Raw genomic sequence first — 25,915 nt, 5'->3', positions numbered from 1 at the left:
TTGGAATCCATACTTCTCATGATGGCCCAACACTTTAATCCTGTCGGCTGGGATTACACGGGTTACTTCCTCATATACATATGAGTTCATCTCAACCCTCCGACCTCGGATATGTAAAGTCGAATTTACATGAGCTTCCACAAAAATGAACAGCTTCACGACTTTCAAGTCTTCCAACCACTTGATCCTCTTTAGGTTCGTCTGTAGATAAGCAAACCGGTGGGCGGCTATATAGTAGATTCCTGAAGACCCCGTCCATCTTCGTTCTATGTATAAAGGTGATGGATTAGAAATCTGCTCCAGGATGTTCATCATCCCAATTCTTTGTCTATAAAGCGGAGAATGCATTGCAATCATAAACATGACCCGAAATACCAAAAACTTGTTCCAAGCTTCATAACTTTGCAAGACAGCATTGAAGGCAAGGAAATGTTTGGACATCAATAATTTCTTTACTTCATTTAATTGAGATTTTATAAAAGCAATTCCGTTATTGGTCGGCTCTGATACCAACTGTAACGTGTCCACCACTAGAATTATCCAGAACACGTCTTAGTAGTCCATCGGAAAGGATGTCTAGAAAGCTCCGCCGGGCACTCCCATGGAATGTTACAGGATTTGCGATCTAGGTCTTTCCGTGTCTGCCACATAGTGGAAGTATCCTGGCCGTTCCCTCTTAGGATCGAACAAAATTAGGGTTATCCTGATTGGTCATTATCTAACAGCAACTAGCGTCGGATCCAAGCATACTATTTTACGTAGAAACGCCAGATCCGAAGTGGATTTATGCTGCACTTGGTTCAAGGAGAATGGGAAACGAGAGGGATGCAAAGCTCAACCTCTCTGCCATAAGGCATAGTCCCATTCCGTTCCCCTAAAACAACGTAAATCGGTTAAGACATAACTCTAGGTTATCGCTTTCGTTGATAATTCAACTGTTCTTTGAGATTTAGAGAAAAGCTCCCGGCTAACCAGGACCACCCAATCGTAGGACGGACCTATGGCCCATCCTCCGCACTTTCCTCGGTTTCTTTTAGTTATGTAATTATCTAACACATTAATTTGACATGTAACAATCAGCTTTTTTAATTAATCCGTTAAGCATTGGTTCCATCACGTAATCTTATCATGTGACATAGAAAAACAATATCAAACAAGTTCTTTATTAACATTTCATCATTTTATCTTTGAAATACAAGGAGTTCCGCCCGTAGGCTTGTCCATAATCTGCCCGAAGGCTATCCAGTAATCCACAGGGATTACTATTCCAAGCTTCTGCCCGTAAACTAGTATGCGAGCCTCGAGATCCAATCCCGAGTCACATTAGCCTCTTGTGCAGGACCCAGAAGGTGAGGGATTTACAGCCAGAGCCCCCCTGGCACCCAAGCGTCCTCCTGCTCCAAGTAGAGCTCAACGGAGAGACCTCTCACGGCGGGTTCGGTCCACGTTCCCGGCGCGGTCAACAACCCCCTTGGTTAGGGTCAAGCAGGCAGTCGGGGGTAACTGAAACTGCCTCTTCCTTTAGGCGTTCAGCCTGAAGTATAGATATTCATTTAATTTGTAATTCATAAACCAAACAGTGCTCTAAAATCTCTAGCAAGCACAAACATTTCTATTAATCGACCTTGTTGTTTGGCAAACTACTAAGGAATGATTCTTTCCTTTCGAATGTATTAGCACTCATTCCAAGGTGTCTTGCAACTTGGCAAGATCCTTTATATTCCGGGTTAGGGCGTTCCTTATTAACCCAACTTGGTCAACCCTAAAGTTCATTGGATACTTTAGTTTCCGGTTTATAACTTTCCTTATTTAGAAGGATATCCAAGAATACATCCTTTTGCAAGATAACTTGCGTAAGGACCTGCTATCCTTGTTGAGGGTATTTACCCTTTCTTCTTGTGAATCAATCACAAGACTATATGATTTCGTACTTGATGCGCAAGTCCCACGATGAAATAATCCGTTTTAGTTTCTTTAAGCTGACGTTTGTCAGACCTAGGGTCTCTTTTTAAGGATTTCAGGGACAAACCCTAGTTCTTTTACATTTACGAATTTATTGACCCTACAATGAGGGAAGATAGTCAAGTGTTTAAGGTATAAACGTTTCTTGGTCTTTAAGTCCTTCCTAAAGCATATTTCGCAGCATAGGTATTTCTAAGTTTACATTAATTTGGTTATCTTTTAGAATATAATATTGAGATCACCTTGGCACGATTTGTAAACCTTATGACAGTTGATTTTTTCAGTCCTAACTTTAATGCTTTGAGGTTAGGTAAATTCAATTAATCTTCCTTTTTCCTTGCAATGAAACTCATGCCAAATAACAATCTTTTCCTTGCTAAGATATGCAATTAGCAATGATAACTTTCTAGAATTCAGCAACGTAAGAAACCTTTCATGAATTTCATCTTCTACAATGATTCGTTGCAAAAAGGAATAGGACTAATGGAGCAAGATGTGGTTTTTATACCTTCAAGATTTAGCCGAAATATACTACTACAGTAGGCAGATAATCTTCCTCGTAATTCGTTTTAATGCATGATGCTTATTCGAAGGAAACTATGTTCTATACATTATCATTTGTTCAATTAAACTAAACTCCTTCATTGAAAATAACTCGGAAAAATCTATCCTATCCTTAACAATTCATCTTTGCATGATTGATTTAAAACCGATATAAAACCAAGAAGAAAAAAAAAACCTGGTTTTGGGGTGAGATATCCACGTGGATACCGAGAGATGACCCTCCTGCAGCTACTCCTTGGACCGTTTCTTAGGCGGCATCACAGTTCGAATGTGAAGACAGCTTTTACTCTTTCTTTCGGATTTCCACCGTCTCTCTTGCGAGGCAAGGAGTTTTTAAAAAGGTTGACCACGAGGAGGGATAATAAGACCTCTAAAATCTTAGCTTCTTCGGAGAGGGAAAGGGTTTATAAAGCTTTAGAGAAAAAAAAAGGGTCTATAGGATATAATCACGGTGAAAAAGGTTATGTGTGAGTGTGGCTTCACAAACATCTATGAAAGCCCTTGGAAGATCTTTTGGGCACTGGAGTGAAAAGACTTAGGAGTTTTTCAAACCTAGGGGAAAATTTTGAAAGATAACACAAGGGTTTGTAGTATGGGGAAAAAGGCGTGTAAGTAAAAGGGAACACGGGGTTTAGAAAGGCTTAGGGGTGTATTAAAAAAAGAAATATGAGGGGTAAAACACGGGTTTCAAAAACAAGATGGGACTTATGGATTTAGGCACGGGGATTAAGGGTTTTCTTTTCCTAGAGTAAGGTGAACTTTAAGGGACTTGGCTTTAATGTACCCTGGGAAAGGGCTTTAATGTACCCCGGAAAAGGGCTTTAATGTAACCCAGAAAAGGGCTTTAATGTAACCTAGAAAAGGGCTTCAATGTACCCTGGAAAAGGGCTTTAATGTACCCCGAGAAAGGGGTTAAATCTACCACGGAAAAGGTTTAATGTACCACGGGAAAGGGGGCTTGGGAGGAGGCCCTTAGAAGTTACTAGAAGCTTCTAAAGCTTCCAGCTATAGTCGTGGCAGGGAGAGAAGATGGGATGACGATGGCCAGCATGGCCAAGCGGCCGTGATCTCGACGGAGCAAGTGGCGGCTCTTCGTACCAGCGGCGGCTCTGGGCATCAGCGGGGCGATGGCAGCCAACGTACGGTGCTCCTCTCCGCCTTCCACTCACGACATGGCCCCCGGTGTCCCTTCTTGTCCCTGCCTGCATGGATGCCTTCAACGAATGATCGATCCACCAGATTTTCACCACGACCCTCTCCCTTCTCACCCCTTAGAGGGGGTATTTATAGGAAGGGATAAGGCCTTCCCTTTCCCCCACGTGTTTGGCCGCATGTAGACTCTCCCCTCCACCTCATTCACTCTCCCATTTTAGCACCATCCCCTTCCCTCAGCCACGCTTCGGCTGGAGGAAGGTAATAAAAAAATTTGCATTAAATCAATATTTATCCCTTATCCTCCTTCCAAGAGGAGGTTCTCATGAGAAATACGGGGTTTTGCTAAGCTATGTCTCGATTGGGCTCAGTGGAGAGTGTATTAGATTAACCCGTCCCAATGTAAAATTGTCACTTCCCCGAGACTTCTCATGGCCTTTATAATATTTTTAACAAAAATATTACACTCTCAATACACATGATTTTTAACAAAAACAAGTTAAAAAACAAGAGAAAAACAAAAACAAAGCAAGAAGGAATAGTGCACTCATCGTAAAGGCTCGAGGATGGATTCAACAGCTCCTCTTCACCCTCCCTACACTTCCTCTCTTCTTCGCGAACGGCGGCAGCGGTAGTGAGAAGCTTTCCTTCTCCCTCTTTCTCTCCCTCTCCCTTTCAAATGCAAGATGGAGTTTGCTTTTCCTTTCGCTCTCCCTTTTGCTCTCTCTTTCATTTGTTTGTGCAAAATAACGCGCTCGCGTTTCGGTCCGCATTTTTTCGTCTAAGCACCATCGCTATTTGTGACGCAAATAGGGACGCAAATATTTTGTGTCGGAAAGTGCCGTCACTATGCCTTTGTATCCTTGTAGCGATTGCTAAAAGCATTAAGATACCATTTTGACATTGTGGACATGTAGGTCGAAGGACCAAGGATATGGAGGGAGGTTGCATTAAACTAGGGAAGACAACCCTTGTATATTAAACTACTTAGAGAAAGTTATCTTGCAATAACACTTCTTGCAAAGGCTTTTACAGTATCCTTATTATAGTGGAAAGACGTCCCTTATATATTAGAAAGACTTCCCATTATCTTGCAAATATTGATATAGAATGAAAATTCTTTAATATATTAGGATATTCCATTATATACTATGTGGCAAGAAGTTCTCTCTCTATATTAGGATTTGCAAGATAATGGAAAGACTTCTCTCTCTATTATTAAAGCCTTTGCAATATAATGCAAAAAATAACGTTGTTGAAGTGCAAGATAATGGAAAGACTTTTTTTTTGTGGAAAATTTGCTAATGTTTTAGTTGAGTTGATGGAATGCATAAAGTTTCTTAAAAAATTTGCTAATTTTTAGGCCAAGTTGATACAATGCATTAAGTTCCTTATAAACTTTACAAAAAAAATTTATTGAATTGATGCAGTTATTCAAAGTCTCCTTAAATTTAAGTTAATATTTTGGTTGAATTGATGCCATACATCAAGTTTACTTACATGTTAATATAATTATTTTTTCTTACTTGATGCAATGTATTAAGTCTATTTGAAGTCTTGTTACATTTTCAATTAGATAGATGTAATCCATCAAGTTTTGATGTAATATATCAAGTTCACTTTAGTTTTGGATCATTTTATTTTGCCATTAGATGAAATGTATCAGGTTTATAATTAGCTTATTGCAACACATCAAGTTTTTTAGAAAGTTGTCTTCCATTTTCATAACTTGATTATAGTATACAAAATTACCATGAATTAGTCTAATTATGTTCTCTCAATCTTTGCTATAATACATCAAATGTCTAGTAGCAGAGCGCAAACTCAAACACATAGGATTTTCACAAGTATTATCAAATGTTCTAACTTGCATCAAAGACCACGTCGCATTTAGGATTTATAGGATCAAATCTTTTGCATGTGGGAAGATAAGCAATTAAAAGATTTAAAGTTAAAGAAGGTTTGGTATGATGCGGATGTAAATTTGAAGGGGAAGTCCATTGAAGAGTTTGTTGATGATGTGAGGTTGTTAATATGGAACTCTCTTCAAGGTGTGAAAGATGAGAGGGTGATTATATCAACCTTATCTAGGATAATAGCAAAGGAACTCTCATAAGATGAGATGGTCAATGAGCTCAACTCGTAAGTTTTCTTTTCAATATGTTAATCATATTTTATAGTCTACTCTTTCAAATATTGGGAAAATACTTTTGTTTGCAAACATAAACTTTATATGAAAATATAAGAGACCATGACAAAGTGCTTCGATTGTTCTTCATGGGATGAAATCATTCATGAATATCCAGAGTCTTGATCATCCACAACGTTTTTTCTATCATCCACAATGTCCACTATAGGAGATATGTTACGAAGTTATTCCTGGTGATGTGAATCCTCCTTTCCTAATACTAGAGTAGAATCTAAAGGCTACATCCTAGGCAAAGGCTCATGTCATCCTGGTGGAGTTGTGGCAGTGTATGATTCAATCATTTTCTCATGTCATCTCTATCTCTTTAGTTTCATGACCCATTCTGGGAAATAATGTATATTTACTTAGTTTGCATCCTCAAGAAAAAAACTCATCTTTTAAGTCCTTGAAAGGAACCCACATCAAACCATGTTTCATGTATATAGTCTGGATACACATTCGTAGCTCATAAGACACTACTTTATTGAAATATTTGGCCATCTTCTGCACTAGGACATTTGCAAACTCCAATTTCTCTTTATACTCTCGCAAAAACCTAGAGATATTCCTGCCATCAAACATCTTCATCTCGAAAACAATATCCTATAAGGCCCTACACACAACCTCATCATGCTGTATCAACTCATATGTCGGCATGAAAGTCCTGGATCTCATGATTTCCTCAAATCCCTACACTATAAAATCTCTTGAAGACATTCGGCTAGTCTTCATCTCTATGTAAAATATTCTATGCTTCATGGTCGTTGTGGACTCCCTTCTAGAAATCTAGCTGTGGTGTTTCATTTCAAGTTTACCATGCTACAACTATATATATCATCTCTCACTTGACTTGGGTCTCACCTATATATACTAACTCTACATCAATATGAATCATTCTTTGGGAGCATTTCTTGTGTATCTCTCTCGTACTCTCTCTCTCTCAACATGGTATCAGAGCTATGGATGCGTAGCAACAAGAAGGAAGATAAGTTGTTTCATTGTTTATACTTGATTGAATTCTTTGCACAAGTGATGTTTTGATACATGAACTTGTTCAAATTAGAAGCATTATTTAATTTCGTCTTTCGTCATGCATAGCTCTCGTCATGCTCTCGAATCTTGTCAAAACCGCTTGTCAATTGGAGTTCTGGATCAAAAGTTATGACAGTTCAGGATTCAAGACAGCAATTCTGCTCGAATATGCAATTCTTTATTTAAAACTGTAATTCTAATTACAGTTCATTAATCCCCAATTATAGTTTGTTAATCGCTCGTCTTCGTTAATGATGTTGATTACGACAAGGAAACATCTTGCTATTTTTAGCGATGTTTTATTATCGTTTACGTTCTTTGCTCGACCGAAATAGCACTTTTCTTATATACGTCATCTCGTCTTGCACGTTACGCCTCTTTATTTCGCGCTTTCTTTTTAGTCACTCAATACTTTTCGTCGTTCTTACATGCATCTCTCTATTTTGATTGTCATGAGTCTCAACTACACTCGTCTTGATCATGGTTTGCAGATTCTGCGATCTCATCTTATTTGTTTTCTCTCGACATACAGGCATGGCCAATTGCGTAATTGTTAATGGATATCCGTCTGGCCAACGTTCGGTTCCCTTCTTCCAAGGACAAGGATTTCCTGGGTGGAAAGCAAAGATGATGCTAATTCTTGAAGGTGACGAATTATTTGATATTGTTTTGGGCGACTTGTCTTGCCCAGTTCAACCTATTGATGTGATGAATAACAATTCTGTGATTACTGATGGTCCATTATTTGAACAATGGAAAATTGATCATACTGATTGGATTCGTCGTGACAAAGCGGCTCGTTGTTATATATTGTCTGCACTTCCTGACTCACTTATGTTGGATGTCTTTCATCTGGAAACCTCTCATGCTGTTTGGGAGTATCTTATCTCAACGTTTGAAAAGAAATCAGTCACCGAAATTTTATATCTCCAAACTTGTTTGAAGAATCTTCAATATAAGGTTTGTACTTCTATGCACTCTCATATCGAGGCTTTTAAAGATATTATCAATCAGCTTGGTGCTGCCGGCGCTCCTATTGCTAAAAATCAGATTGTTACTCAACTTCTTCATACCATCAAAGACCCTTTATATGACAATATCATCACTATTTTGTCTAACAAGGATGATATTCACTTTGACAAAGCATGCATATCTCTTATTGAATATTCTCAACGTAATGAGCATCATTTGGAAAAATCTGATGCTGTTTTGGTCACTCGCGCTTCACGTTTTCAGCAGGATGGACGCCCTAATCAAGATAGTAAATCTTCTCGTCTTCCTTATCCTAACAAACATTGTTCTTATTGTGATAAGAAAGGCCATGTGGCTTCTGATTGTTGTTGGGCACGTCATGAGGCTTTATCTATATTTAAATAATACAAGATAAGTGTGGAGCTTCAAACTGGATTCTCTATAAAGACGCTTCGCAGTGATAATGGCGGTGAATATGTATCCAATCTATTTGATGACTTTTGTAAGGATCAAGGTATTCATCATGAGTTTACAGTTCCTTATTCTCCTCAACAAAATGGTATTGCTGAGCACAAAAATCACACTATTCTTAATGATGTACGCTGCATGCTTATGCACTCATGTTTGTCTCAAAAATTTTGGACTGAAGCACTTCTAACAGCTGTTTTTATTCAAAATCATCTTTCAACTACTACACCTGCTGGTAAAATTCCTATAACAATTTGGATAGGGAAGACACCTTCAGTCTCTCACTTTCGCACATTTGGCTGCATTGCTTATATTCATGTGCCCAAGGACACTCGACATAAGTTGGATCCTCCAGGTTTGAAGGTTATTTTTCTTGGTTATTCAGATCATTCCAAAGGTTACAAATTTTATGATCCTTCTTCTCAAAAGGTTATCATTATGAGAAGACTATGGGTCGCACATGGTCGTCAGATGTTTCAGATGATACAGAGTCTTTGCTTAGTGCATTTCCTTACTTGCTTTGTGATTCTACTAATTCTGATGATCATAAACCTCCTTCACCTCCAAAGAAGATTGATGAAAATTTGGAGATCTATGTCGATCTTCCTGTTGAGATAGAGCATGGATTCTATTCTATTGAATATAATGTCTTTGATGATGCTATGTCTGTCCAAGAGGATCCAATATCGCATATGGAAGCTATCAATTCGTCTCAAAGGGATCAATGGCAAGAAGCTATGGAAGCTGAGTACGATTCTTTAATCTCCAAAGGTACATGGATTCTTACTGAACTCCCCCCAAATCGTGTTCCTGTCAAATGTAAATGGGTTTATAAAACCAAGACCAAAGCTGATGGCTCGTTTGATAAGTTCAAAGCACGACTTGTTGCAAAAGGTTACTCACAGATTGCAGGAGTAGATTATCAAGAAACATTTTCTCCCGTTGTGCGCTCCACAACTGTTCGTATGATTTTGGCTTTCGCAACACTATTTGATCTAGAAATTCACCAAATGGATGTTAAAATGGCTTTTCTCAATGGAGATCTTGAAGAAGAAATCTATATGGAGCAACCTAAAGGTTTTATGATTGCAGGAAAGGAGCATCTTGTATGCCAGCTTCATCATGCATTATATGGATTGAAGCAAGCCTCTCGTGCTTGGTATATTAAGATTGATCAGTTCCTCACATCTAAAGGTTTTGTTGCATGTTTTGCTGACCCAAATCTTTACATCAAAAGGGAGGACAAATATTTTATTATTCTTGCTCTATATGTTGATGATACTATTCTTGTGTCAAATAATATTGCTTTCTTGGATGCTATGAAGAAGCTTTTATTGACTGCATTTGAAATGGTGGATCTTGGTGAGATACATTCTTGTTTGGGTATTCAAGTTCAACGACACTGACAACAAGGCATTCTTCTTCTTTGCCAGAAAAAGTTTATTAATGATATTGTTAAGAAGTTTGGGTTGACAAATGCACACTCTACCAACACTCCCATTCTTTCAAGCTCTACCAAGGGTACATCTACAACACGCAATGAAGAATCAGCCATTCATCAACCTTTTGCTAATCTTATTGGTCGTCTTCAATTTATTGGTTTAAACACAAGACCAGATATTTTATTTGCATCTAACTTTTTGGGACAGTATCTTTCTTCCCCTTCCACTATTCATTGGAGTGCTGCAAAACGTATTCTTAAGTACCTCAAGGGTACTAAGGAATTTGGTCTTATTTATCGTCGTCGAGAGGATTCTTCTTTATCTTCTTCAACTTCTCTTGACCTTATTGGATATACAGACGCTGATTGGGCAAGTTCACACTTATCCATGCGATCTACAAGTGGGAATTGTTTCTTTGTAAATGGATTTTTGGTTTCTTGGTCCAGCAAGAAACAACGATGTGTTGCGGTTTCTACAACTGAGGCCGAATATGTTGCTGTATCATTAGTAGCTCGCGAGCTACTTTGGCTTCAACAACTACTTGCAGATTTGGGACATCCTTCATCATCTAGTACACCTCTTCGATGCGATAACCAAAGTGCTATTAGTCTTACCAAAGACTATATAGAACATAGTAAATCAAAGCATATTGCTATTCATTATCATTATGTTTGACATGAAGTCAAGAAAGGTTCCATTATGGTGGAGAATAGTCCTAGTGATCAAATGGTTGTAGAAATCTTCACAAAAGCTCTTAGTGAAGCTCGCTTTAGTTCATTAAGACATGCACTTGGTATTGTTCCAAGTTCTTGTCTCACTGATTGAGGCATGTATCATTCTATTCAAGAAAACTTTATAGTAAATCATTTTTGTATCATAGGTATGTGTAGGGGCTCGGGTTTTTTCCCTTGTTCTCCCCAAGGGTTTTTTCACTCGCAACCAGAGACCTTTGTTTGAGTGGAGATGTTACAACTATATATATCATCTCTCACTTGACTTGGGTCTCACCTATATATACTAACTCTACATCAATATGAATCATTCTTTGGGAGCATGTCTTGTGTATCTCTCTCGTACTCTCTCTCTCTCTCCACAATTATCATTCTCTTCCTGTCAAGAAGTTTTTTTACCTTGCAGATGATACGACTTGTCAAGTCAAAGGAGTGGGTGATTTATATCTAGGGACTATTTCATCCACTAGAATATTAAGAGGAGTTCTTCATGTTCCAGATTTGCAAAGAAATCTTCTTTCTGTTGCTCGTCTAGTTGATCTTGGTTTGTTTGTTGGCTTTGATCATAATCAATATCGTATAGAGAAAGAAGGGCATACTATAGCAGTGGCTCCTTGACATGGTAATCTATTTGAGCTATCATTGAACGATACGGTTGCAAATGTTGTTACTGCCCCTGGAGATGCAGATTGCAAATTATGGCATCAACGATTTGCACACTCTGATTTTACCAAAATTCTTGATCTTCATCGTCATGGTCTTGTGCAAGGTATGGATCTTAAATCTCATCCATGTATGGGAATATGTGAGTACTGTGCACTTGGAAAACACCATCGTTCGCCTTTCCACACTTCTACTTCATCACATTCCTGTGCTCTCTTGGATTTGGTTCATACCGATATTTGCGGTCCTTTTCCTGCCTCATAGTCTCAATATCAATATTTTATAACTTTCATTGATTATTTCTCACGGTACACACATGTTGAGATATCGAGCTCCACTCGTGATATGCCAGGGTGACCGTTGTGCATTTATGTCACCGACTTGTCAATTGCAGATGCAGTTGGTACACCGCCCATGAATAATAGCTAGATGACAGCTATCCTTATCTACTCTAGTTCGTGGCTCAGTTAGTATGCCACCTTAGTTAGTTGAGTTTGGTTTGAGACCCATATATAGGGTTCTTCTATTTCTATGTACTTGAGTTCTTTTTGGCTTACATAACTAAGAAGAGGAAAACTGTTTTTAGCCTCCACCTTTGTGTGTATTTCCCCATTGTGCAAGCAAGAAAGCTACAAGTGAGACTCCTTCCTTCTCTCCCAAAATCTTGACATAGTATCATAGCCTTGTTCGTGGTAAAAAGCTCAAGAAAGAAAACCAAGTTCGCAGTGTTCAGGTAAGAGGACCAGTGTTGCTTTCATTTTTCTGTTTTGGGAGCAAGTCTCTGCAGGTAGCACAGCTAGGAAGTGCAAGAGTGCATTGTCTCAGATTGAGACGCCCTTCGCGGTGTAGCAAGAGGGTAGTCTATGCTCTGTTTTTTTGATTTGAGGCCATTCTGGGGCATGTTTTGGAGTTGGAAGTTTTCTGCACACACTTAGGAAAAGGCCCAGTTTTATGTTGTGCGACCACTGTTCTACAGGTTGGTGAAAATTTACTATAGAAATTGCATCGTATGCCTGTGCGCAGAGACATTGGGAGTTACAGAATCATCCTTGTTGCCTGTTGATGCAAAATCATTACTAGGAAGTGACTGTGTGGTCAAATACCACTTTCCTCAGTTTTGCAGATTTGCCCTTGTGAGGCTGAAGCTGTGTTCTTTGCAGTGACAGAATTTTTTGCAGTGTTCTGTAATGGCGTCTGATTCTCTTTCACAGATTGTCACTGAAAAGCTTGACAAGAATAACTTCCAAGCATGGAAGTTTAGAATGACGAATTTCCTTATGGGAAAAGGATATTGGGAATTCGTTACAGGAAATGAAGAAGAACCAGTTCTTCCTTATGTTCCCAATCAACAGCAAATGCAGGCATTTAAAGCATGGCATGAGAGAGCCAGGAAAGTTATGTACTGGTTGTCTATCAGCATTTCAGACTCTATGATTGTGCATATTCAAGATGCAAATACGCCAAAGAAGGCATGGGATACTTTGTCAAAAAATATATAGCACAAAGACGCAAGCCAGGAAAATGCAGCTCAAGCAAGAGTTGCACAATGTGCAAAGAGAAAATTTGAGCATCAATGACTATCACATGCAGGTGAAGAAGATTGCAGATGCACTTGCTTCCATTGGGTCGCCAGTGGAAGATGATGATTTAGTTTCTGTGACCTTGAATGGTCTAGGAAAGGATTATGCACAGTTTCGATTATCCATTTCCGTCCGTGAAAGATTTCCTGATTTTGAAGAGTTGATTGCTCTTCTAATTTCTGAGGAGCAGAGACAAGGTGGTGCATCTTCTTCAGGAGGAACTTCAAAAGAAGCTGTCTTCTACTCAAATGCTGGAAGAGATAGAGGCAGAGGTAGAGGAGGCTGATCTGGAGGCCGTGTTAGAAATCAAAATATGCAGCAAACTCAAGAAAACCAGTCCTATGGAGTAGGACGTGGTAACTCTAGAGGTAGGGGGAGCCAAAGAGGTCATGGTGGATGGCAAACAGGCCAAAATGCAAACAGTAATGTTGAATGCTACTACTATGGTAAAATGGGTCATATGGCTAAAGACTGCTATAAAAAGCAAAATGACATCATGAATGGAAAATTGCAACAAGGGAATTATGCATCTTCTAGTAGACAAGATGATGACAAAAATGAGCATTTGTTTATGGTGCAGCACATGAAAAATTCTATTACAAGTGTAGAAGAAAGCAACGATGTATGGTATGTTGACTCAGGTGCATCAAACCACATGACAGGTCATGCAGAATGGATGGAGGATGCAAGGAAAATGGGAAAACCAGGATTTATGGAGACTGGTGATGATACTGCACATCCTATTGTGCAGATCGGAAAAATTCCTTTGTCTATGCAAGATGGGAAAAGAAATACCTGTCCGATATATTTCATGTCCCGAATATCACCAAGATTCTAGTTTCTGTTGGTCAAATGGTTGAGTAGGGCTTGAAGGTCAGATTTAATTCTCATGGATCCTTTGTTGAGGATATGAAAAATAAAGGTCGCTTGATAGCAAAAGGAAATAAGAAGGGCAGAATGTTTACGTTGGATGCAGACATGCTTGAATTGAGTGCATCAATGTTTGCACATGGGACCGGTGTAGTTGCAGACAACGACTTAAATCAATGTAGGCCCAAAATATTGTTACAGGATTGCCTAAATTCACAGTTGCAGAAATGCATAAGGTATGTGAAGCCTGTCAATTTGGAAAACAAGCAAGGAAACCATTTCCTAGACATGTTAAAGAGAGTAAGAAGCCATTGGAATTAATCCACTCTGATGTGTGGACTACTAAAGCTGCATCTCTTGGAGGCTATCATTATTTTGTCACTTTTATTGATGACTATAGCAGAAAAGTTTGGGTGTATTTTATGAAAAAGAAAAGTGAATTTTTTGGGCATTTCAAAACTCTTAAAGCTATGGTTGAAAAAGAAAAAGGCTTGCAAATAAAATGCCTAAGGTCAGATGGAGGGGGAGAGTACCTCTCAAATGAGTTTGCAAGGTTCTTGCAGGAGCATGGCATAAAGCAGCAATATTCATGCAGTCATACCCCACAACAAAATGGAATTGCAGAAAGGAAAAACATGCATATTGGAGAGGTATCTCGTGCCATGCTCAACGAAAAAGACCTGCCAGATTTTTATTGGACTGAAGCAGTTGCTACAACAGTCTACATAATAAACAGGACTCCCACTGCAGCAATACATGTCATGACTCTAGAGAAGAGGTATACTGGTAGGAAACCAGATATTTCTCATTTGAAAATTTTTGGTTGCATTGCCTATGTTCATGTGCCAGATGAGTTGAGATCCAAGTTCGATCCAAAAGCTGAGAAGTGCATCTTTATTGGTTACTCTCTGTAGAGCAAAAAGGGTATAGATGCTATAAACCTTCTACTCATAAGTTTACAATGAGCAGAGATGTTGTTTTTGATGAGATAAGTAGCTGGTATAAACCAGTAAATGTGATTGATAATGTAGATGCACAAAATGGTAATGCTGCATAGAATTCACAGTAGCAGTCACAAGATATTAGTGGACCTCGAGCGTTCTCTAGCAGTGGTTCACATTCTTTGCCATGGACAGGCAGATTGAGATCAGGAGAATCTTCTCAAAGCAATGCAGATAATAGTATGCAAGTATCACGAAAAGGAAAAGAGAAGGTAGACCAGCCCATGTTTGATGTGAATGCAGGTCACTCTTATGTGGATGGTGAATCCAGTGGCTCAGAACAGAGCATTGATGATGAGTTGGGTATTCCTTCTATTGTTACACCTGGAGTAAGAAAGACCAGGGATGTTTTGAGAGCACCTGGGAGTGAACCTACTTTGCGCAGGTCTACCAGAGCTAAGTTTCCTGTGGATAGGCTGAAATATGATGGATTTACAGCCATTCACTATGCCTATATGGTCAAAGTGATACAAGAACCAGAACCCACTTCTTTTGAGCAAGCCATGGGAAAAGAAAAATGGGAGAAAGCCATGGATGAAGAAATGGATGCCTTGTAAGCAAATGCTACATGGAAATTGGTACCTTTGCCTAAAGGTAAGAATGCAATTGGTTGTAAGTGGGTTTATAAGGTGAAGCAAGATTAGTAGTCAAGGGGTATGCATAAACATATGGCATTGATTATGAAGAAACATTCAGTCTGGTTGCAAGGATGGCAACCGTAAGAGCAGTCATTGCTATGGCTGCATTAAAAGAATGGTCTTTACATTAGATAAATGTAAAGAATGCCTTCTTGCATGGTGATTTGCAAGAAGAGGTATATATGGAGCAGCCATGAGGTTATGTGCATGCTATTCATCCTGAGTTTGTTTGCAGGTTGAAGAAAGCCTTGCATGGCTTGAAGCAAGCACCTAGAGCATGGTCTGACAAGATAGGACAGTATCTTGTCACTATTGGCTTTCAGATTTCCAAGGCAGATTTCTCACTTTATGTGAGAAAAACAAAGAAATGTATTATGCTACTTTTCATTTATGTTGATGATTTGATTATGACAGGTGACAGTGATGAAGATATCCTTCATGTGAAAATGCTATTGAAGCACAAGTTTGAGATGAAGGATTTGGGAGAGCTACGTTATTTCTTGGGCATTGAGGTGATTAGATCACCAAGTGGGATATGGCTCTTGCAGAGGCAGTATGGATTGGACATGCTGTCCAAATATGGGATGACAGGCTGTAAGCCTATTTCAATTCCTTTGGAGTAGAATGTGAAGTTGAGCACAGATGCACGTGAGCTTCTCGAAGACCCTACTATGTACAGACACATAGTAGGAAGTTTGATTTATATGACTATTACCAGGCCAGATTTGAGCTATGCTCTTGGATTGGTAAGTCAGTTTATGCAAGCTCCAAGGAAACTGCATTTGGATGCGGCTAGATGCATACTTAGGTATGTGAAGTCCACATTGCAGTATGGACTACTTTATGAGACTGGGGTTCAAATACAGTTGCATGGATACACTGATGCTGATTGGGCTGGTAGTATTTCTGATAGACAATCTACCAGCAGATATGTGTTCTCTTTTGGGAGTGCTGCAGTCACTTGGAGTAGCAAGAAACAGCCTACAGTTGCCTTGTCGAGCATAGAGGCTGAGTACAGGGGTGCAACAATGGCTGCACATGAGGTAGCTTGGTTGCATAAGCTACTTTATGATATGCATCAGCTTACAGATGGGCGAGTTGTCATTTATTGTGACAACATGAGTAGTATACACTTGGCAAATAACCCAATCTATCATGCTAGAACAAAGCACATTGAGGTGCATTATCACTATCTGCGGAAGAGGGTTTTACTAGGTCTTATTGATATAGTTTATGTCAACACAGAGGATCAGGTAGCTGATATATTTACGAAGGCATTGGGTGCAGAGAAGATGCGCAAGTTCAGAGACCTGCTTGGTGTGCAGGAATTGGGATTGAGCTCGAGGGGGAGTGTTGAGATATCGAGCTCCATTCGTGATATGCGAGGGTGACCGTTGTGCATTTATATCACCGACTTGTCAGTTGCAGATGCGGTTGGTACACCGCCCATGAATAATAGCTAGATGATAGCTATCCTTATCTAGTCTAGTTCGTGGCTCAGTTAGTATGCCACCTTAGTTAGTTGAGTTTGGTTTGAGACCCATATATAGGGTTCTTCTATTTCTATGTACTTGAGTTCTTTTTGGCTTACACAACTAAGAAGAGGAAAACTGTTTTTAGCCTCCACCTTTGTGTGTATTCCCCCATTGTGCAAGCAAGAAAGCTACAAGTGAGACTCCTTCTTTCTCTCCCACAATCTTGACAACACATGTCTATCTTCTTCGACATAAGTCTGAGGCTTTATCTATATTTAAACAATACAAGATAAGTGTGGAGCTTCAAACTGGATTCTCTATAAAGATGCTTCGCAGTGACAATGGCGGTGAATATGTATCCAATCTATTTGATGACTTCTGTAAGGATCAAGGTATTCATCATGAGTTTACAGTTGCTTATTCTCCTCAGCAAAATGGTATTGCTGAGCACAAAAATCGCACTATTCTTAATGCTGTACGCTGTATGGTTATGCACTCATGTTTGTCTCAAAAATTTTGGACTGAAGCACTTCTAAAAGCTGTTTTTATTCAAAATCATCTTCCAACTACTGCACCTGCTGGTAAAATTCCTATAACAATTTGGATAGGGAAGACACCTTCAGTCTCTCACTTTCGCACATTTGGCTGCATTGCTTATATTCATGTGCCCAAGGACACTCGACATAAGTTGGATCCTCCAGGTTTGAAGGTTATTTTTCTTGGTTATTCAGATCATTCCAAAGGTTACAAATTTTATGATCCTTCTTCTCAAAAGGTTATCATTATGAGAAGACTATGGGTCGCACATGGTCGTCAGATGTTTCAGATGATACAGAGTCTTTGCTTAGTGCATTTCCTTACTTGCTTTGTGATTCTACTAATTCTGATGATCATAAACCTCCTTCACCTCCAAAGAAGATTGATGAAAATTTGGAGATCTATGTCGATCTTTCTATTGAGATAGAGCATGGATTCTATTCTATTGAATATGATGTCTTTGATGATGCTATGTCTGTCCAAGAGGATCCAATATCGCATATGGAAGCTATCAATTCGTCTCAAAGGGATCAATGGCAAGAAGCTATGGAAGCTGAGTACGATTCTTTAATCTCCAAAGGTACATGGATTCTTACTGAACTCCCCCCAAATCGTGTTCCTATCAAATGTAAATGGATTTATAAAACCAAGACCAAAGCTGATGGCTCGTTTGATAAGTTCAAAGCATGACTTGTTGCAAAAGGTTACTCACAGATTGCAGGAGTAGATTATCAAGAAACATTTTCTCCCGTTGTGCGCTCCACAACTGTTCGTATGATTTTGGCTTTCGCAACACTATTTGATCTAGAAATTCACCAAATGGATGTTAAAATGGCTTTTCTCAATGGATATCTTGAAGAAGAAATCTATATGGAGCAACCTGAAGGTTTTATGATTGCAGGAAAGGAGCATCTTGTATGCCAGCTTCATCATGCATTATATGGATTGAAGCAAGCCTCTCGTGCTTGGTATATTAAGATTGATCAGTTCCTCACATCTAAAGGTTTTGTTGCATGTTTTGCTGACCCAAATCTTTACATCAAAAGGGAGGACAAATATTTTATTATTCTTGCTCTATATGTTGATGATACTATTCTTGTGTCAAATAATATTGCTTTCTTGGATGCTATGAAGAAGCTTTTATTGACTGCATTTGAAATGGTGGATCTTGGTGAGATACATTCTTGTTTGGGTATTCAAGTTCAACGACACTGACAACAAGGCATTCTTCTTCTTTGCAGAAAAAGTTTATTAATGATATTGTTAAGAAGTTTGGGTTGACAAATGCACACTCTGCCAACACTCCCATTCTTTCAAGCTCTACCAAGGGTACATCTACAACACGCAATGAAGAATCGGCCATTCATCAACCTTTTGCTAATCTTATTGGTTGTCTTCAATTTGGTCCCCAGCCATTAGCAGATCTTAGCTTATGTTAAGTTGCGTGGACTGGTTGCGTGGACCGTAAAGGGGAAAGGTATATAGGAAGGGACGGTACCCAGTCCACACCCTTAGAAATGTTGGTCAAGGATTCCTATGGCGGTAATGAGGGTTGCATCCTTCACTTGGAGGTGGGAATGGTCACACGACTTCTAAATGTGTGATGAGAGGAGGACGTGAGGAGCTTATCATGTCAAACCCAACTCTTCTCCCTGCGCTTGACTATCATTGCTTGTGTGTGTTGATATTGTCTATACAGGGCCACACAAAAATCATTGTTTATTTATATACATATTTACGAATCCATGTCACTTCACGAGGATAAAAGCCAATTGTAGAACTCTCGATTGTACTGAAGTGTGGCACAGACATCTAGTACTCCTGGCAGCTTACTCAATACCAATAGATATTTTGCAAAATCGAGTAGCATGGAACCTTGTCCAAGTCTACTAGCAACATGTAACTCCTCCTCCGTGAGAACCTTATCAACCAAAGAGTTCTCTTGGCTAGTTCCAGCTAAGTCTGCACCCTGAATAGCAGTCAGCACTCGAAAGGAAGTTGGCCCCACATAGGTTGGGTCTCTTTGAGACCGCCATTTGGCCAATTGCTCTTCTGAGGATATCATGATTTGGGCTCCTAGTTTGGCCATTGCAACATGGTTTTCAAACCAACATTTCTCGAATTGACTTCGACCCTCTGATTGTCGCTTTAGCTACTCTATCTCTAAGAGATTTGGTTGGTAGAGCACATCATTGAATGTTACAGTCAAGCGTAGTTCGTCAGCTTCCTCGTCAGAGATGAGTCACATGCGTTCATGCAGGAGCCTGTCATAGTGCTCGTTAAGATGTTCTTGCTCTTCCTAGGATAGGGAAAATGGTAAGTATTCTTCAAGCTGCTCCTTAGGGAATGTGCCCATGTCTACCAGGACATAGACACGCGCGAATACTTTGAGCTTAGCATCCAACTCAGTTAAGCATTCTGTGACATTTCTATGTTCAACAAGGGCTTGCTCGGTTGCTATCTCATGTAAAGTTCTAGGAGTTTTCCTAGGCTTTAGCATAGCTGGGGGCTCAGGTCTAGATGAGCAAGATTGGTCAATACCAGGATCTCTTACGCTCTCGGGGTTTGTGCATTTTTCTTGAGGTTTTGCTACTATTTTGTCATGGTTCTCCTCGAATGTGATCGGTGTAGATTTGTCATCCTGTTGTGACAGCGTTGTATCCACTCTTGATTGGTCAATGTGAGTTTTGTTGTTGGTGGATTGGGTGTTGCAAGCAACCGTTGATGGCAATGGCAGCTTTGATTTTTTAGAGCACACGGATGTATCTGAGATTCCACCGCTACTAGGAGAGACATCAATGGGCTCATTGGTGGATGGACTCGATACTTTATTCCTCAGCTCTCCAACGCTCTTGGTCTCAATGTTCTTGGGGTCCACAACCACCTGTAACTGCTGTTGTTTTCATTGTTTTCCCCTCTTTTTCTTGGTCAATGAAGGTGCATCTCTCAACAAGTGGTAACATGTCATAAAGTATAGAAATGGTACACAGAAAGGGACACATAATGCATTAGTAAGGAATCCTTGTATTCATGAAATAGAAAGATACAACATGTAGACACATCTTAGGACTACACCCTCATGACACCCACCTGTGATGGTTCACCATTGAACAAAGGGAATCTTATATAGAGTATATCCCAAGTAGAGCTTGAGTGACTATGGTGCATTCAGCTTATCATGGAGGATAACATTTAGTGTGTTCACACTATTTTTCATGGCCGCCATGCCTTCTTGAGCCTTTAGTTTTATGCTTGTGGTCAAATTGATGTTCCTATAGCTTGAAATTTGATCTCATTAGATCACAATTTGTTGAAGCATCCGCCCCACCATTGCATATCCCAGGAACACCAATCCTCTTGTCTTTTATGCAAAACATATGATGAAATTGATGATGATTCGAGCTCTTGCGACACCCATAGAATGTCCAAGAGAGATTGGATATTCACATGTCAGATGACACTCTGACACATTGTAGCTAGCTCATGACAAAATTTATAAGCTGCAATAGCTTGGACACTTTGAGAAAAAAAATTGATACATGCCGAGTATATGACTACCCCTCCATTCACCATTTTCTATCTCTCATGTTCCACTAACCAATCTCTAACTAGCAATACTTTACTTTTTCCATATCATGGCACTTCAGCTTAGGGCTAGTAGAATATAGCAACAAGAGGCTCAAGATCAAGCCCTCTTAATTCCACACTTGACAAATTTCTTTGACCACTCTTTGAAATGCTCATAACATTTGATTATATTCCCATAAATTTGTTATCTTTATCGATAAGAACCTCACATGCGGCAAAACCACGATAAATGTCAACACCACAATCTTCAAATTTTTTAAGCAATCCATTGCTTTAGCTCACTTAAACTCTTTCTAAATTTTTTATGTCTACCCATGACACCCTCTAATGCCACTAGTTGGCAGAAATCCCCTTCATAATTCTCCAAGAAAAAACATTATTTTATCGATCCCCTTTGACATTTCTGTTATTTAAAAGCTTTATCACAATGCAATGTGTCCTGATAAAAATTATGATGTTGAAAATATATGTCATACTCAATCATTTATGATTTGAGAAAAAATGTTATATCGCATCCATGCAATGCAATCATTCAAGCGATGCTTCACACAAAAATATGGATACACAGGAGACATTGTGCCTAACCTATCTACATGTGCTTGTGCTTCATGTAAGATACAAAGACAATTCCTTGGTTTAATTACGATCCTTATCCTCACCTCTCAACACAGCAATGAAGTATTCTTCTCCTCTCCACCTGTAAGAGAGGGGGATTTAATAAGGGGGAAATACTAGCTACACTGGCTAGTATATAAGGTGTTAGGGACTTGTCTTTTGATCATCAGATTTTAATACAAGTCTCCTTTCATCTTCATCTCCTTCTCCAAGCTCTCATGGCTTCTCTCTCTCTCTCTCACTATCTTTCTCTCTCTTTTCTAGTTTTTCTCTCTCCTCATCACCCTCTTTCTCTCACTTTTTGCAGTATTTCTCTCTCTTTTGCACCCTCTCTCTCTCTCCTCTCCTTCTCTCTCTCCTTCTCCTTCATTACAAGTGGTATCAGAGCTCTAGTTCTGATCCATTTAGTTACTTTACATGCTCAGTTACCATCCTTTTCAGTTTAAAAATCCAGGAAGCTTCAGGTACACAATGACAGGCACAAAAATAGAGGAACACTGAAGAGCCACAAGTCAAGGATGAAGAGGATAGCAGTCAAGAGCATTAATGGAGTCCTTGGACCAAGATTGGAGGTTGGAACACCACATTTAGCAGGTCATGGGTCATTCTGGGCCAAATTTGAAGGTAAAATTTTAGAAACAATGGTCACAAGAAGTAGGGAAGAGTTACTCTTGGTTACTTTTCATATGCAATCTTCTCTCTCCTCATTCTCAAGCTCTTGCCAAGCTCCCATGGAGGAGAAACACCATGGATCTTTTCAACCTCAGCCCCAGTGATCTTCATCACTCTTCTTGAGCCGCACAAGGATCAAAGCCATCAGTTTAAGCTGTCCAGGGACTAGTTTGACCCTCCCTTTCTCTCCAGGAAGCAACCCGTAATTTTTGACAAAAATTTTGGGCTGCATCGTGGGTAAAACCAGTAGAGCAGACCAAGCCTCTTCTTCATCCTAGCCTTCTTCCCCATCATCTGACAGTTCATTCCAGCAAGATTGAAGCCTCCTTTTCATCCTCTTCAACATCCTTCAGCCTCTGAATACCTAACAGGTGTAGGCCATCGACAGCCATGGATTCTCCTTTAGCATTCACTGATTCTTGAGGGCTTTTGCCTTCCTTGGTCCTAGGGACTTGTACCTACAGGAATCCTTGATGAAGCAAGCATCAAGAGGCCCGTACTTGAAGATGGAGGCAAGATTGCAAGCTGGACATTTAGGGTAGCCATAGCCATAGACCACGACCTTCAATTTCTTCAAGTTCCCTTCAAGATTGGGTCTCGGGGCTTCAAGATTGGACTCCTTGCCATCAATGGATCTTTTTTATTCAATGGGAAGAGCTATGGAGCATGGGAAGGCATTATGGGGTGAGATTTTGGGGCATTCTTCTTCTATGATCTTCAAGGCATGCTAAGAACTACTAGAGTTCAACCTTTCATTTCCCCATTGAAGAATCAAGCTTGAAGACTCAATTCTTGGCTAAAGTTGTCATCATGGAGCTAATGGGAGCATTGGAGGCTGATCATGGGGACATTGGCCATTGATTCATAGCCATCTTCACCAATCTAAGCGGTAATTGACTCTTGAGCTATCTTCTAATTTCATCCTCTTGCTGAGCTTTAAAAGCCTCTTGTTGGAAGAGATTCAAGTAATTAATCATGCATTTTTTTCCAAATTTCAATGCTTACATGCTGCCAATTTAATTTCAGTTCTCTCTTAGGCTTCCTTGCATTCAGGATGATCCATTCCATGCTGAGAATTCTCACTATTATTTACTGATTGCCTCACCCTAACCTCTTGACTTGTCATGATTGCTTGAGCAAATATTAATCCCTAAAATACATTGTAAATGAGGTGAGTTAGCAGTGAGTCACTGCTCGGTAAGCCCTCTCCTTATTCCCAATTCAATTCCATGCACCTCATGAAAAGAATTACTTCTCAGGCGAGGTGGCAAGACAAAAGAGGGGTGACCCCCCTTGCCATCAAAGACCTTGAAGGGGTGCACAACCGGCCCGAGGGGAACTTTACCCACCTCTCGGTGATCCGCAGCCCAAAGTTGCTTGTAGGTGCAGGTATCCACTTGAAGAATTGAGATATTGACTTGGCACTGATGTATGGATGTATTACTAGCTGCAAATGTATGGAAATTTTATTGAGGATGTATTTGGAGACATGAAAATACATATGCAGTCAATGGCAGTGAATGCAATGCTTGGGATGTATGAGAGATGCCTATGCATGGGCAAATTGTGCTAAGAGATGCTTATGACATGCTCAGTTCTAGAATAAGGCTACAAACAGTGAAATTAGATGACTGGGCAATGCATTATGCCACGTGGGATGACCCTTCAGTTATGCATTGACAGGATAATCCATTGCAACCCCTTTCTTAACCCTCACAGGGTGTTGTAAGCAATTTGCTTGCATTTATAGAGCTAAACCTACTCCTAGGAACTGAGGTGCTGGTCTCACAGAGTGCGCACAGGTCCTACTAAGGGCTTTGATCAATTTTAGAACTCTATTTGGACTCCACAAGATACTTACACGTCAAAACAGGTCTCCTACAGGTGTAGACAGGCTGCTGGACTGCACAGTACAACATTACTTTTCCTATTACAGAATTTTCCATATAAATTTTGGGAGCACATGCTTATGCTCAATTTGAAGAGGGCATCCTTGGCTCTGGTATGAACAAAAAAGTAGATCAATCAAAGCTTCCTAGCTCAAGTTACGAGCAAAAGAGTGACAGGTGGTCTAACGGGATTGCACCTAACCATGGCAGGGAATAAGGGAAAAACTAAGGCAAATGATGACCTTTGGCAACAAATAAGGGATGCACGTGCCCCGAGGGCTGAAACTAACCCTGAGGTAGAAGATGAAGATTATTCTCATGGCATGGACATAGAGAATTGATGGAAGGCATTGGTCAAATGAAGACCACTATGGACACACTTGCTGCCCAACTCACTAAGTGGATGGAATTACAAATGAAAGGAAAAGAACATGAGGATAGATTGGGTATGCATGCTGAACGAGTGATGACCCCACTAGTGAATGCAGCAAATATGAGCTCTCAAGGCATTTTGGGGAGAATGGGTATCCCTAACAGTACTTTTGAACAAGGAGAGCCTTCACATAGACAGGTGGAGCCCATGAACAATTCAATGAGGGGAAATTTTCAGTCATCACAAGGGCCCATGCCATCCATGTGAGCTCAGCCATCTTTTGGCAGAAATTTCTCTAACAATGGTTCATTTTTGGGTAGCCACATGAATCAACCTTAGTTTGGATATGTGGGACAACCACCTAATCATGAAAGAGAGCTGAGAGACAAGATTGTCTTCTCAAAATTCAATGGTCAGTCATCATCCCCAGTTGAACTTAAAGAGTGGCTCTCCAAGATTGAGGATTATTTTGACATCTTGCCCCGTAATGATGACCAAAAGATCCATTTTGCAACAATCCACTTGGAAGGATTTGCACATACATGGTGGAGGCACATTAAAAGAGAAAATCAACAAGTGAACTCATGGGAAGCATTCAAGGCACTCATGGTGCAAGTATTTGTCTCACCAGTAGAGAAAGAAAAGCTTGCCCGCCGATGGTATGGCCTTGAACAATGTGGTCTTGCTATTAGAGAATACACAAATCAGTTCCTCAACCTTATCATGTATGTTGAGTCGATTAGTGATGATGCCAAGTTACATAAGTATGTGTATGGGCTGGATCCCCAACTCTCAGATGATGTTTCAGCTCAAAACCCATCGGATTTGTTCAAAGCTATTGAATTGGCTGAGAGGTACTCTCACAAGTATCACCGGGATGCTTCATTTCAGTATGGACAACAAAGAGGGGCATCTCATCCTGTGTTTGGGCAGCAAAGAGGACACATGCAGTCATATTCTGGACAGCAAAGAGATGCTAAAAGGCCGGGGCAATTTGGGGCTAGTTATGGTGGTGGTAACATGCAATTCAGCACTCCAAAAATCCCCACATACCCCACTTCTAATCCCTCAAGACCACAAGGCAATTTAAGGACAGCAAACAACCCAAGAATGGATAATAGGCAAGGGGACAACAAAAATAAAAATGCTTCAGCCTTTGGTAGTTGAAGGTCCATTCCCATGGATTTGTATAAAGAAAGAAAGAAAAAATGGTTTTTTTTAAAGTGTGGCGAGAAGTATACAGCTTATCATGCCTCAAAATGTGCTTTTTAGAAATGCTAATGCACGGGTTTACAGCATGTTGGTATTTGAGGACTCAGAGGAGGACCCTGAGGATACACATGCTTTTATGATGATTGCTGAAACATATGATACTGATGAAGAGTTTTCTCAAGAAGAGTTCTTAGACCCTATCGACTCTTTTCCTTTTGACCCTGGTGGCCATTTATCATGGGATATGGGTAGAAAGATCGAACCACATGCTGAAATACATACTGCCACTGC

Source organism: Lygodium microphyllum, chromosome 1 (genome assembly GCF_053477565.2).
Source record: "Lygodium microphyllum isolate KBCC chromosome 1, Lygodium_microphyllum_v1.1.10, whole genome shotgun sequence".
NCBI classification, from domain to species: Eukaryota; Viridiplantae; Streptophyta; class Polypodiopsida; order Schizaeales; family Lygodiaceae; genus Lygodium; species Lygodium microphyllum.
The sequence above is the reverse complement of the archived record's forward strand: the minus strand, read 5'-3'. Positions refer to the sequence as shown.